This window comes from Corylus avellana, chromosome 1 (genome assembly GCF_965113065.1).
Source record: "Corylus avellana chromosome 1, dhCorAvel1.hap1.2, whole genome shotgun sequence".
Taxonomy (NCBI): Eukaryota; Viridiplantae; Streptophyta; class Magnoliopsida; order Fagales; family Betulaceae; genus Corylus; species Corylus avellana.
This window is the reverse complement of record NC_142490.1, coordinates 25790079-25803165: the sequence shown is the minus strand read 5'-3', so window position 1 is coordinate 25803165 and position 13087 is coordinate 25790079.

The following is a 13087-nucleotide window of genomic DNA, read 5'->3' as shown; positions in this document are numbered from 1 at the left end:
AAGATTTTAATTCTGATGAAAATCGTGTTTTGCGGCATGCTTACCGTGCCAAATATTCTGAAAAGGAACGAAATCTCATCAAAGTCAAATGGACCCAGATGATGATTAAGCTCCAAAAACATATTTTGTTTTTTGATTATCTTCAAAAACATTTCCCTGTCGATAATGTTTTGAATGTTGTCAAAAGGAATTTTGTCAAAGAAGATAAAACTTCGGTTAGATCTTCTCATCCTCCTATTGAAAATACCCTTGTCGATGTCAACAAAATTGTTGTGAAGTGTTCCCCTTTAAAAACTGCCGATAAGGATCCTATCACTAACGATAGAAGAATTATCGAACAAAACAATTTTATTAGTCATTCTCTTCATATCATGGGACAACAATTGGACCGGATTGAAGAACAAAAACCCTCTTCTTCTGTTGATTTGAAAAAATCTCCTGCTCCTCCCAAGATTGAAAAACCTTTGATTTCTCTTCCTGATTTGACGAAATCTTCTGGTTTAAAAACAACTTCTCAAATTAACCTTGAGAAGGTTGACAAATTGCTTTCGGAATTAACTGATTTGAAAACCACTCGTGCTAGTACTTCTGGTCAGAATTTTGGTATCAAAAAAGTTCATTCCTCTTCTGATTCTGAAACTTCCCAAGAATCCACTGATTCTGGCATCAGGATTCTTGAAGAAAACTTTGGCAAGGTTGATTTGGAGCCAAAACTCCAAACGATCTATGACGGGTCCAGAACTGTCAACCTTACAAAGAATTTTTATCCAAAACCTCCTGATTTGCAAAATGCAACTTGTTCTGTTTTGACTAAATCCGAAAAACAAGATATCTCTCTTAAAAATACTTTGGAAAAAGTTTCAAAACAAAAATCCAAAGTAATTACTATCTCAGATTTGCAACATGAGATTAGTAATATCAAGAAAGATATTGTTGATTTAAGGGTTAAGCCCATACCTGTTTCTGAAAATGTTAATTTTGTCAGTTTAATCAACAAAGTTATTCCTCCCAAATGGTACTCTAACGTACATATCATTGTTTCCCCTGATTTTACCCTTGATGTCATTGCATTAATTGATTCTGGTGCTGATTTGAATTGCATCCAAGAAGGACTTGTTCCTAGCAAATATTTTGAAAAATCCACAGAACGGTTGACTTCAGCCAGTGGAAACAAATTGCATATTAAGTATGAATTGAACAATGTTCATGTTTGTCAGAATAATGTTTGTTTTCATATCCCTGCTGTGCTTGTTAAGAACAAAACTGACAAGGTGATTCTTGGTCTTCCTTTATTGCCATGCTTTACCCTTTAACTGTTGACGACACTGGTGTCTCAACTGTTAAAATGGGTTTTGAAGTGAAATTTCATTTTGCTTCCAAACCTGATGTTGATGATAATCTGAATTTGATTTCTGCCAAGCATAAACAACTCAATTTTCTTCAACAGGAATTGAGATACAAAAAGATTCCTGAACAGCTTTCTGACAAGCTTTTGTAATAAAAAATTTCTGCTTTCAATACTCTGATTATTGATTCTGTTTGCTCTGATCTTCCTAATGCTTTTTGGCATAGAAAAAAGCACATTGTTTCTTTGCTTTATGTTAAAGATTTTTCTGAAAACAAAATTCCTACTAAAGCTAGGCCCATTCAAATGAATGCCGAAACTTTGGAATTTTGCCAAAAAGAAATTGCTGATTTGCTTACTAAGGGAATTATTCGTAAGAGTAAGTCTCCTTGGTCTTGTGCTGCCTTTTATGTCATGAAAAATGCTGAGTTAGAACGAGGTGCTCCTAGGTTAGTTATCAACTACAAGCCCCTCAATGATGTGTTAGAATGGATTAGATACCCTATCCCCAATAGGAAGGATCTAGTCAGTCATCTTAACGACGCTGTAGTCTTCTCTAAGTTTGATATGAAGTCAGGATTTTGGCAAGTCCAGATTAAGGATAGTGATAGGTACAAGACGGCCTTTACTACCCCTTTTGGACATTATGAATGGAATGTCATGCCCTTTAGTTTGAAGAATGCTCCTAGTGAATTTGAAAATATCATGAACGATATTTTCAATCCTTTCAGCCACTTCACAATTGTCTATATTGATGATGTTCTTGTCTTTTCAAAGTCTATTGATGAACACTGGAAACATTTGAAATCGTTTCTGGAAACCATCAAACATAACGGGCTTGTTGTTTTGGCCAAAAAGATCAAACTCTTCCAAGATAAAATCAGATTTCTTGGGTTTGATATTTCCAAAGGCCAAATTCGTCCTATTGACAGGGCGATTCAGTTTGCTGATAAATTTCCTGATGTTATCTCTGAGAAATCACAACTTCAACGATTTCTTGGTTCCTTGAATTATATTGCTGATTTTTACAAGGATTTGCGAAAACATTGTAAACCTTTATTTGAAAGGTTACAAGGCAATTCTCCCCCCTCCATTGTTGGTATCAGAGCCATAAGAGTTTCGGTCTCTTTGCTGCCTTGATGTGCACCCTGCTCTCTCTTGACCCCCCTGAGTGTTGTCTTGTTCTCCTCCTTTCCATTTACTTCCTGTTAACCTTTCTCTGTGTCGAGATCCTAGTTGTTGAACGGTAGTTCACCACCCCGTCACTGCATTCTGTTACCACCCTGTCACTACAGTAAGTCGAGGTATCAGTAAGTCCCGCTTAAGCCTGGGTTGGCGTTAGGGCGTGAAGAAGAAGCTGTAGGCTAGGCCAAGGGTATGTGTAGCTGTGTGGGGTAGGCCAAGGGTATGTGTGAATAGTTTAGCGTCTAGGAAGGACATGCTTAGAGAGTTTGACCAGTGAGTGAGTACCTAGGATGAGATCCTTTAAGAGTTTGCCCAGTGAGTAATTTTGAGTTTAGTTTGTATGTCATAATGTGGAGATCTAATTCTTCTGTTAGCTCTAATTCAAGTTTACCACCTGACGTGGTTAATTTTGAAAATTTTTCTGTTGAATCTGATAATAATTTATGTTTTGATAAATGGAACATCCCTAAGCTGGACGCTAAGGATGTTTACACTACTTCTTGGTTTAAATCTTCATTTAAATCTCAATTTTCTGTCAAAACGGTGGAACAGACCTTTGCTATTACCGGCAGAGATCAAACCATCACTTTGTTTAACAAGAAGTTCATTAACGACTCTCTTGCTAAAGGTTACAAGTTTTTGCATATTGGTTGTGTTCAAGTTGCTGTCAAGCCATTGACTCGACTTGGTATAAATGCTTCTATTTTGCTTTGCTTGCGTGACGCAAGATTTCTTGATTTTAAGACCAGTATTCTTGGAATGATTCAATCTTCCCTGTTTGTTGGTCCTATCCATTTTGATGTTTTCCCAAACATTTCTCTGGCTTTATCTGATATTCATGTTTTGAAAGCTTTGACGCTTAACATTCTGTCTTCTGGTTATAATATGGAAGAAGGTAGCAGACCCCTTGCTATCATCTACCGTATTTATTATAAATTGATGAAGACAAATCTAGATCCACAAGCTGTGATCAAGAATCCAGGTGAATCTAGTTTGTTAATTCAAAGTTCTACTCATAATGCAAATATCAAAACCCCAAAGATGATTCGCTGGGATGAGATTGACCTCCCCAACGAGTGGTTTTTGGAAGGTGTTACAAAACCTTCTCGAGTAGTTAATGATTCCTCTAATCTTGATTACATCCAGCAATACATGGATGGATCTGTAAAAATCAATTTTTCTGATTTTGGACTTTCTAACAGAATCGAAAGACCTCTGTTCGAAAGACCCTTGTTGGTTAACGAACGAAGGAATTCTTTTGCTAGTTCCACAACCTCAGAAGGACTCCGTCGTCGTGATAAAGAATCGGATGAGTCCCTTGACGCTCCTCCTCCTCTTTCTCCTCCTGTTAACCCTGATTTGAAACTAAAGGGAATTTCTACCCATTCCCAAGTTTCTTCTACTTTTTACTCTACTAGAAATCATCCCTCAACGGATGATGAAGGTGGATCTGTTTCTCCTACTGCATCTGACTTTATTGCTTCTCTCCCTCATCAGTGTAATGTTTTAACTACTGTTGCTCCTGTCAATGATTTCTTTTTTGTCATTGATTGGCCTGCTTTGCTCATAGATTTTAATTCTGATGAAAATCGTGTTTTGCGGCATGCTTACCGTGCCAAATATTCTGAAAAGGAACGAAATCTCATCAAAGTCAAATGGACCCAAATGATGATTACGCTCCAAAAACATATTTTGTTTTTTGATTATCTTCAAAAACATTTCCCTGTCGATAATGTTTTGAATGTTGTCAAAAGGAATTTTGTCAAAGAAGATAAAACTTCGGTTAGATCTTCTCATCTTCCTATTGAAAATACCCTTCTTGATGTCAACAAAATTGTTGTCAAGTGTTCGCCTTTCAAAACTACCGATAAGGATCCTATCACTAACGATAGAAGAATTATCGAACAAAACAATTTTATTAGTCATTCTCTTCATATCATGGGACAACAATTGGACCGAATTGAAGAAGAAAAACCCTCTTCCTCTGTTGATTTGAAAAAATCTCCGGCTCCTCCCAAGATTGAAAAACCTTTGATTTCTCTTCCTGATTCGACGAAATCTTCTGGTTTAAAAACAACTTCTCAAATTATCCTTGAGAAGGTTGACAAATTGCTTTCGGAATTAACTGATTTGAAAACCACTTGTGCCAGTACTTCTGGTCAGAATTTGGGTATCAAAAAAGTTCATTCCTCTTCTGATTCTGAAACTTCCCAAGAATCCACTGATTCTGACATCAGGATTCTTGAAGAAAACTTTGGCAAGGTTGATTTGGAGCCAAAACTCCAAAGGATCTATGACGGGTCCAGAACTGTCAACCTTACAAAGAATTTTTATCCGAAGCCTACTCCTCCTGATTTACAATTTGAGGAAAGATTTGTCCAATCTCAATTCTCTGTTTCTGCTGATAAATTGTATAAATGGAACATTGATGGTTTGTTTGAGCAAGAAATGCTTAATAAGATGAATCACATGGACATGGTTGCTAATGCCTATCTCACTAACCACAGTAAAAGCCAAGCTGATATTGTGGATTTACTTGCTACTGGTTTTTCTGGTACCCTTAGAAATTGGTGGGATAAATATCTTACTGAACTAAGTAGAGACCAGATCAGGAAAGCAGTAAAGAAAGGTGATGACGGATTACCCATTTTCAATGATGGAATTGGTATGGGTGAACCTGATGGTGTTAACACTTTGATTTATACAATCATCAAACATTTTGTTGGTACTCCTTCCAATATTACTTCTCGTATTTCTGATTATTTGAATAATCTTCGATGTCCAACTATGTCTGATTATAGATGGTATCAAGATGTTTTTCTTTCCCGTGTTATGGTTAGATCTAACAGTCAAAAACCTTATTGGAAAGAAAAGTTTATTGATGGTTTGCCTTCATTATTTGCTCACAAAGTTGAAGATGAATTGATCAGTACTGACACTGGTCTCATTGATTTTGAAAACTTGACTTATGGAGATTTATTCTCTACAGTCAAAAAACTTGGAATTAAGATGTGCATCGATCAAAAAATGATCAGACAGCAGCTTAAGAACGCCAAGAAAGCTAAGTATGAAATGGGAAATTTCTGTGAACAGTTTGGATTACCTCCTATTGCTCCTTCCCGAACGCAAAGGAAGAAATCTAAAGCTCTCATGAAATCACCCCCTCCATATTACAACAGTTACAGGAAAAGAAAAGTTAATAAACCTAAATTTTCTAAGCCTCCTAAAAAGAACAAAGATTCTAAATTTGAAAAATATTTTTCAAAGAATAGATGTTTCAATTGTGGAAAAACTGGACACTATGCTGACAAGTGCCCTAAACCTCCTAAAAAGATTAAAAAAGAAATTAATGCTTTAAGCATCAATGACGATGAAAAGCAAAAAATCTTTAGAATCTTTCAAAACAATGATTTTTCTGACTATTCCTCTAATGATGATGTTCCATCATCCTCTGATTCTGATTATCAGTCTGCTTCTGATATTTCTAGAAATTGTTTTAAGAATGGTTGTGCTGAATCTTGCTGCAATCCAAAAACTTGTTATGTTTTGACGAAATCAGAAGAACAAGAAGATTTGCTCCTTACCCTGATTTCAAAAATTGAAAATCCTGATTTGAAAGAAGAGTATCTTAAGAAACTTAAGAAACTCATGACTAATAGTTTTGAAAAACCTGTCGGCACTAAAATCTCTCTTGATGATACCTTGAAACGATTTTCCAGTAAAAAATCCAAGGTAATTACTATCTCAGACTTGCAGCATGAGATTGGTAACATGAAGAAAGATATTGTTGATTTGCAAAATGACTTGCAAATGGTTAAAATTGAGAACAAAGATTTACAACAAAAGCTTCTGCTTTTAAATCTTCAACAATTTTTCCCAGAAAATAACTCTGGCAATGAAAATGTTAACAATGACGTTAACAAATCTGAGCATGATGATGAAGCTGAATCCAGCTATAATCCTCTTTCCAATGTTATGATTGTTAGTGTTATTCATAAAGTTGTTCCCCCCAGATGGTATTCAAAAGTTCATATTACCATTGCCCCTGATTATTCTTTTGATATTATTGCTTTGATTGATTCTGGTTGTGATTTGAATTGTTTTCAAGAAGGGTTTATCCCTAGTAAACATTTTGAAAAATCCGCTCAAAAAATGGACTCTGCAAGTGGTAACAAAATGCATATTGATTTTGAGTTAAAAAATGCTTATGTTTGTCAGCATGATGTTCATTTCCATATTCCTGCTGTTCTTGTCAAAAATATGGGCGAAAGAGTAATTCTTGGAATGCCTTTCCTTCCTTTACTTTATCCATTCTCTGTTAATGAGATTGGCTTGTCAACTGTTAAGTTTGATATTAATATTCAAATTCCTTTTTCTTCAAGATTTGAAATTGATATTAATAGGTTGAGCATTAAGTTTGGCCAGTCCCTAGTCCTACAGTTGGATAGGAACACTGTCCCCATCAAAACTTTATCCTACTTAAACACCCCCCTAACGGTTGTGTTTGCCCAGAATTTCTTGTTCATACCTATCCCCAGCATATGGCGCATATTATTATTTCTGCTTTGCAAAAAATAATTTTGACGTTATTTTGCATATATTTTGTAAAGGTTTTTACCTTTTTAATTTTAATTGTTTTCTTTTTGAAATTTTGCAATGCCACAATGGCCAGCAAAAAGGATAAAGAAAAAGTCAATTCCAAGGCTCTGACCAAAAAGCCAGAGTCTTCCCCCATTTCTTGTCTCCCTATTTCATCTGTTGCTTTGACCAACAGATTTACTCCCTTCAATCCTGGTTCCCAGGTTTCTTACTCTTCTACCCTTATTTCTCAGTATCACCCCTTCTCTGGTCCCCCCTAGAAACCTTTTGTCAAGAACGACAAAACGTCGTCAGATTATTTAACTCTCCCTTATTCCCAGAATTTGTTCTTTATTGAGTTAAATCGAACCTCTTCTGCTCAATCTCCCGGAGATATTGCCATCTCCTATTTTGGACCCAACAACGGAGGGGGGAGGAAGCGCAGGATGCATATAGATGCAAGGGGATAGGGGAGAGTGATGTACGTGCAACAATGATAGTTAAAAACAAAGCAGTAAAACCGTCCAAGAAGGCGGTATGACAGTTGTATAAACAAAATAATAAACTGAAAGTAAAGATAGTTGAGAGTAATCAAAACAAATAATCGTTATAGATTATAAACTCTTACAAGAGTAAGTGACAGAACTTACTGAGGTAAGGGATAAGAAGAAGAAGAATCTAAAGAAGAGAGGGGAATAGCAGGAAAGTTTATGAGGATGATAGAGTCTCTCAAAAAACCTCTGCCTTACAATGGGGAAGGGGAGCCCGTTATATAGGCTGATTACAAAGCATAAAAAATAAATTACAATCATGACAAAACAGTAAAAGAGGAATCCGCGTCATTGTGGAGTCCGTTGGTTAAAAGTGAACAGTAAAGGCACGTCTGGCGCCAGTCTGGAACAGTAAAAAAATCAATCTTGAACAGTAGCTGTCGGCACTGTAGTGTCGGCAGACAAAACATGAACAATCAAGTAAACAGTGCGTCTGAACAGTAATCCTGCACAGTATCGTCCGTGACATGAACAGTAAAAGTGAACAGAGATTTTGCACAGTAACTTCAAATAGTGATGAACAGTGATCCGTTGGAGATCATGGAAGAAACAGCAAACTTGGAACCAGCCGTTATGAGCTAATATGAGAACCATGAGCCGTTGAAGGGTTAAAACAAGACCGTTATGGGCCAAAAAGGAAACATGGGCCGTCAAGAGGCCAAAAGAAATTATTCTTCGTCATCCGAACCAATAGAATCAAGGTAAGTCTGAATCCATTGTTTCTTCTTGGAAGAATATCTCGGAACTGGTGGAGGAGGTGGTGCTATGGATGGCACAGCAGCAGCAACTTTTCCATAAGAGCTAACCATTTTTTCAACTTTTCTGACAATAGGTTCAATTTTGGGGGACATTTCCCAAGTTTTGCATTGGAACCAATGTCTTTCAATCTTTTCATGATTCCTGGCATATTTCCATTTAAGGAACCAAGGAATACTGAACTTTTTTGCAAAATAAAGTATGAGGGGAAAGATAGGGTTAAAATGTTCACAGAACCCTTTGCAAGAGAAGCGAGAAGCAAACAGATGGAAAGCATAGATAAGCTGAGGGGGAAGAACATCAATGGTTAGACCAAAATGATCCCACCATTGTTTAAACCAAACAGGGAGAAGACTGTTGAAGTCTTCAGATAAAGTAATGAACCAGAAATGTGGAGAATCAGGTTTCTGGTAAAGCATAAAGCGAAACCAGGCATTAACATAGTCATAATAAGAATATGGAATTTGGGAATTGGAAGAAGGAAGGAGCTGAGAAGGGTGAGAGCCCCATTCTTCAACAGAAATGAATTTGACAATATAAGTAATGGTACCAACAATCTTTGAATGATCGTCGCACTTGGGAATAGGACGAAACCTGACCGACTTGGTCTGGATCAGAATATCAGTGAAGAAGGACAAATCTTTCAAAGGATGTTCAGGGATCCAATGAAAATGACAAAGGAAATAAGAACGAGCCAATTGCTCAGGGGTTTGGGAAAGATTTTCAGAGGAAAACAAATATTGGGAGAAGGGAAGAGAAATCCAAGGAAAAGGATTTCTGGAGGAAGGACCAGGTTCCGTTAATGGAGCTGGAGGTCCAGGATTAGTTTCCGTCAGTGGAGCCGTAGGCCCTGGTTTATATTGGCAAAAAGCCGAAGATTCTGACTGGGAAAACAGAGAATGCGTTTGGGCACTATCAGTAGGGTGGAAATCAAAGGAATCAATGGGAATAGAAGGATTAGGTTTCAAAACCTTTTTCTTTCCCTTGTTGCTGGCCATTGTGGCTCTGCAGGAATTCACGGGTAAGAAATTCAGGTATTGAATTGTTTGAACCTTTGATATATTCAATGTCAAAATCAAATACACTCAGGATGGTTTGCCACCTGGCAAAAATCTGTTTTGATGCAATGTTTTCAACATCTTTTTTCAAAATATATTTAGCAGATTTACAATCAATACGTAAAAGAAATTTTCGATTAAGCAAATCAGACTGAAATTTAGTAATACACAAAACCACAGAAAGAATTTCTTTCTTGATAGTATTATAATTAATCTACGCAGAATTCCAGGATCCAGAATGGAATCGAACTATTTGTTCGGGGGAATCTATAGAAGATCCTGGGGAAACAACTTGTTTTAGAATACCTCCAAATCCAATTTCAGAGGCGTCAGTATCAACAATTTTGAAGGAATTATCAGAGGGAATTCCTAAACAGGGAAGAGTTTTAACATGAAGTTTAATCTCTCGAACAAGAGAAGTATGAATATCAGACCAGGGGGGAGGATTGCCTTGTAACCTTTCAAATAAAAGTTTACAATGTTTTCGCAAATCCTTGTAAAAATCAGCAATATAATTCAGGGAACCAAGAAATCATTGAAGTTGTGATTTCTCAGAGATAACATCAAGAAATTTATCAGCAAACTGAATCGCCCTGTCAATAGGACGAATTTGGCCTTTGGAAATATCAAACCCAAGAAATCTAATTTTATCTCGGAAGAGTTTGATCTTTTTGGCCGAAACAACAAGCCCGTTATGTTTGATGGTTTCCAGAAACGATTTCAAATGTTTCCAGTGTTCATCAATAGACTTTGAAAAGACAAGAACATCATCAATATAGACAATTGTGAAGTGGCTGAAAGGATTGAAAATATCGTTCATGATATTTTGAAATTCACTAGGAGCATTCTTCAAACCAAAGGGCATGACATTCCATTCATAATGTCCAAAAGGGGTAGTAAAGGCCGTCTTGTACCTATCACTATCCTTAATCTGGACTTGCCAAAATCCTGACTTCATATCAAACTTAGAGAAGACTACAGCGTCGTTAAGATGACTGACTAGATCCTTCCTATTGGGGATAGGGTATCTAATCCATTCTAACACATCATTGAGGGGCTTGTAGTTGATAACTAACCTAGGAGCACCTCGTTCTAACTCAGCATTTTTCATGACATAAAAGGCAGCACAAGACCAAGGAGACTTACTCTTACGAATAATTCCCTTAGTAAGCAAATCAGCAATTTCTTTTTGGCAAAATTCCAAAGTTTCGGCATTCATTTGAATGGGCCTAGCTTTAGTAGGAATTTTGTTTTCAGAAAAATCTTTAACATAAGGCAAAGAAACAATGTGCTTTTTTCTATGCCAAAAAGCATTAGGAAGATCAGAGCAAACAGAATCAATAATCAGACTATTGAAAGCAGAAATTTTTTATTGCAAAAGCTTGTCAGAAAGCTGTTCAGCAATCTTTTTGTATCTCAATTCCTGTTGAAGAAAATTGAGTTGTTTATGCTTGGCAGAAATCAAATTCAGATTATCATCAACATCAGGTTTGGAAGCAAAATGAAATTTTACTTCAAAACCCATTTTAACAGTTGAGACACCAGTGTCGTCAACAGTTAAAGGGTAAAGCATGGCAATAAAAGGAAGACCAAGAATCACCTTGTCAGTTATGTTCTTAACAAGCACAGCAGGGATATGAAAACAAACATTATTCTGACAAACATGAACATTGTTCAATTCATACTTAATATGCAATTTGTTTCCACTGGCTGAAGTCAACCATTCTGTGGATTTTTCAAAATATTTGCTAGGAACAAGTCCTTCTTGGATGCAATTCAAATCAGCACCAGAATCAATTAATGCAATGACATCAAGGGTAAAATCAGGGGAAACAATGATATGTACGTTAGAGTACCATTTGGGAGGAATAACTTTGTTGATTAAACTGACAAAATTAACATTTTCAGAAACAGGTATGGGCTTAACCCTTAAATCAACAATATCTTTCTTGATATTACTAATCTCATGTTGCAAATCTGAGATAGTATTACTTTGGATTTTTGTTTTGAAACTTTTTCCAAAGTATTTTTAAGAGAGATATCTTGTTTTTCGAATTTAGTCAAAACAGAACAAGTTGCATTTTGCAAATCCGGAGGTTTTGGATAAAAATTCTTTGTAAGGTTGACAGTTCTGGACCCGTCATAGATCCTTTGGAGTTTTGGCTCCAAATCAACCTTGCCAAAGTTTTCTTCAAGAATCCTGATGCCAGAATCAGTGGATTCTTGGGAAGTTTCAGAATCAGAAGAGGAATGAACTTTTTTGATACCAAAATTCTGACCAGAAGTACTAGCACGAGTGGTTTTCAAATCAGTTAATTCCGAAAGCAATTTGTCAACCTTCTCAAGGTTAATTTGAGAAGTTGTTTTTAAACCAGAAGATTTCGTCAAATCAGGAAGAGAAATCAAAGGTTTTTCAATCTCGGGAGGAGCAGGAGATTTTTTCAAATCAACAGAAGAAGAGGGTTTTTGTTCTTCAATCCGATCCAATTGTTGTCCCATGATATGAAGAGAATGACTAATAAAATTGTTTTGTTCGATAATTCTTCTATCGTTAGTGATAGGATCCTTATCGGCAGTTTTGAAAGGGGAACACTTCACAACAATTTTGTTGACATCGACAAGGGTATTTTCAATAGGAGGATGAGAAGATCTAACCGAAGTTTTATCTTTTTTGACAAAATTCCTTTTGACAACATTCAAAACATTATCGACAGGGAAATGTTTTTGAAGATAATCAAAAAACAAAATATGTTTTTGGAGCTTAATCATCATCTGGGTCCATTTGACTTTGATGAGATTTCATTCCTTTTCAGAATATTTGGCACAGTAAGCATGCTGCAAAACACGATTTTCATCAGAATTAAAATCTTTGAGCAAAGCAGGCCAACCAATGACAGAAAAGAAATCATTGACAGGAGCAACAGCAGTTAAAACATTACACTAATGAGGGAGAGAAGCAATAAAGTCACATGCAGTAGGAGAAACAGATCCACCTTTGTGATCCGTTGGGGGATGATTTCTAGTAGAGTAAAAAGCAGAAGAAACTTGGGAATGGGTAGAAATTCCCTTTAGTTTCAAATCAGGGTTAACAAGAGGAGAAAGAGGAGGAGGAGCGTCAAGGGACTCATCCGCTTCTTTATCATGACGACGGAGTCTTTCTGAGGTTGTGGAACCAGCAAAAGAATTCCTTCGTTCGTTAACCAACAAGGGTCTTTCGAACAAAGGTCTTTCGATTCTGTTAGAAAGTCCAAAATCAGAAAAATTGATTTTGACAGATCCATCCATGTATTGCTGGATGTAATCAAGATTAGAGGAATCATTAACTACTCGAGAAGGTTTTGTAACACCTTCCAAAAACCACTCGTTGGGGAGGTCAATCTCATCCCAGCGAATCATCTTTGGGGTTTTGATATTTGCATTCTGAGTAGAACTTTGAATTAACAAAGTAGATTCACCTGGATTCTTGATCACAGCTTGTGGATCTAGATTTGTCTTCATCAATTTATAATAAATATGGTAGATGATAGCAAGGGGTCTGCTACCTTCTTCCATATTATAACCAGAAGACAGAATGTTAAGCGTCAAAGCTTTCAAAACATGAATATCAGATAAAG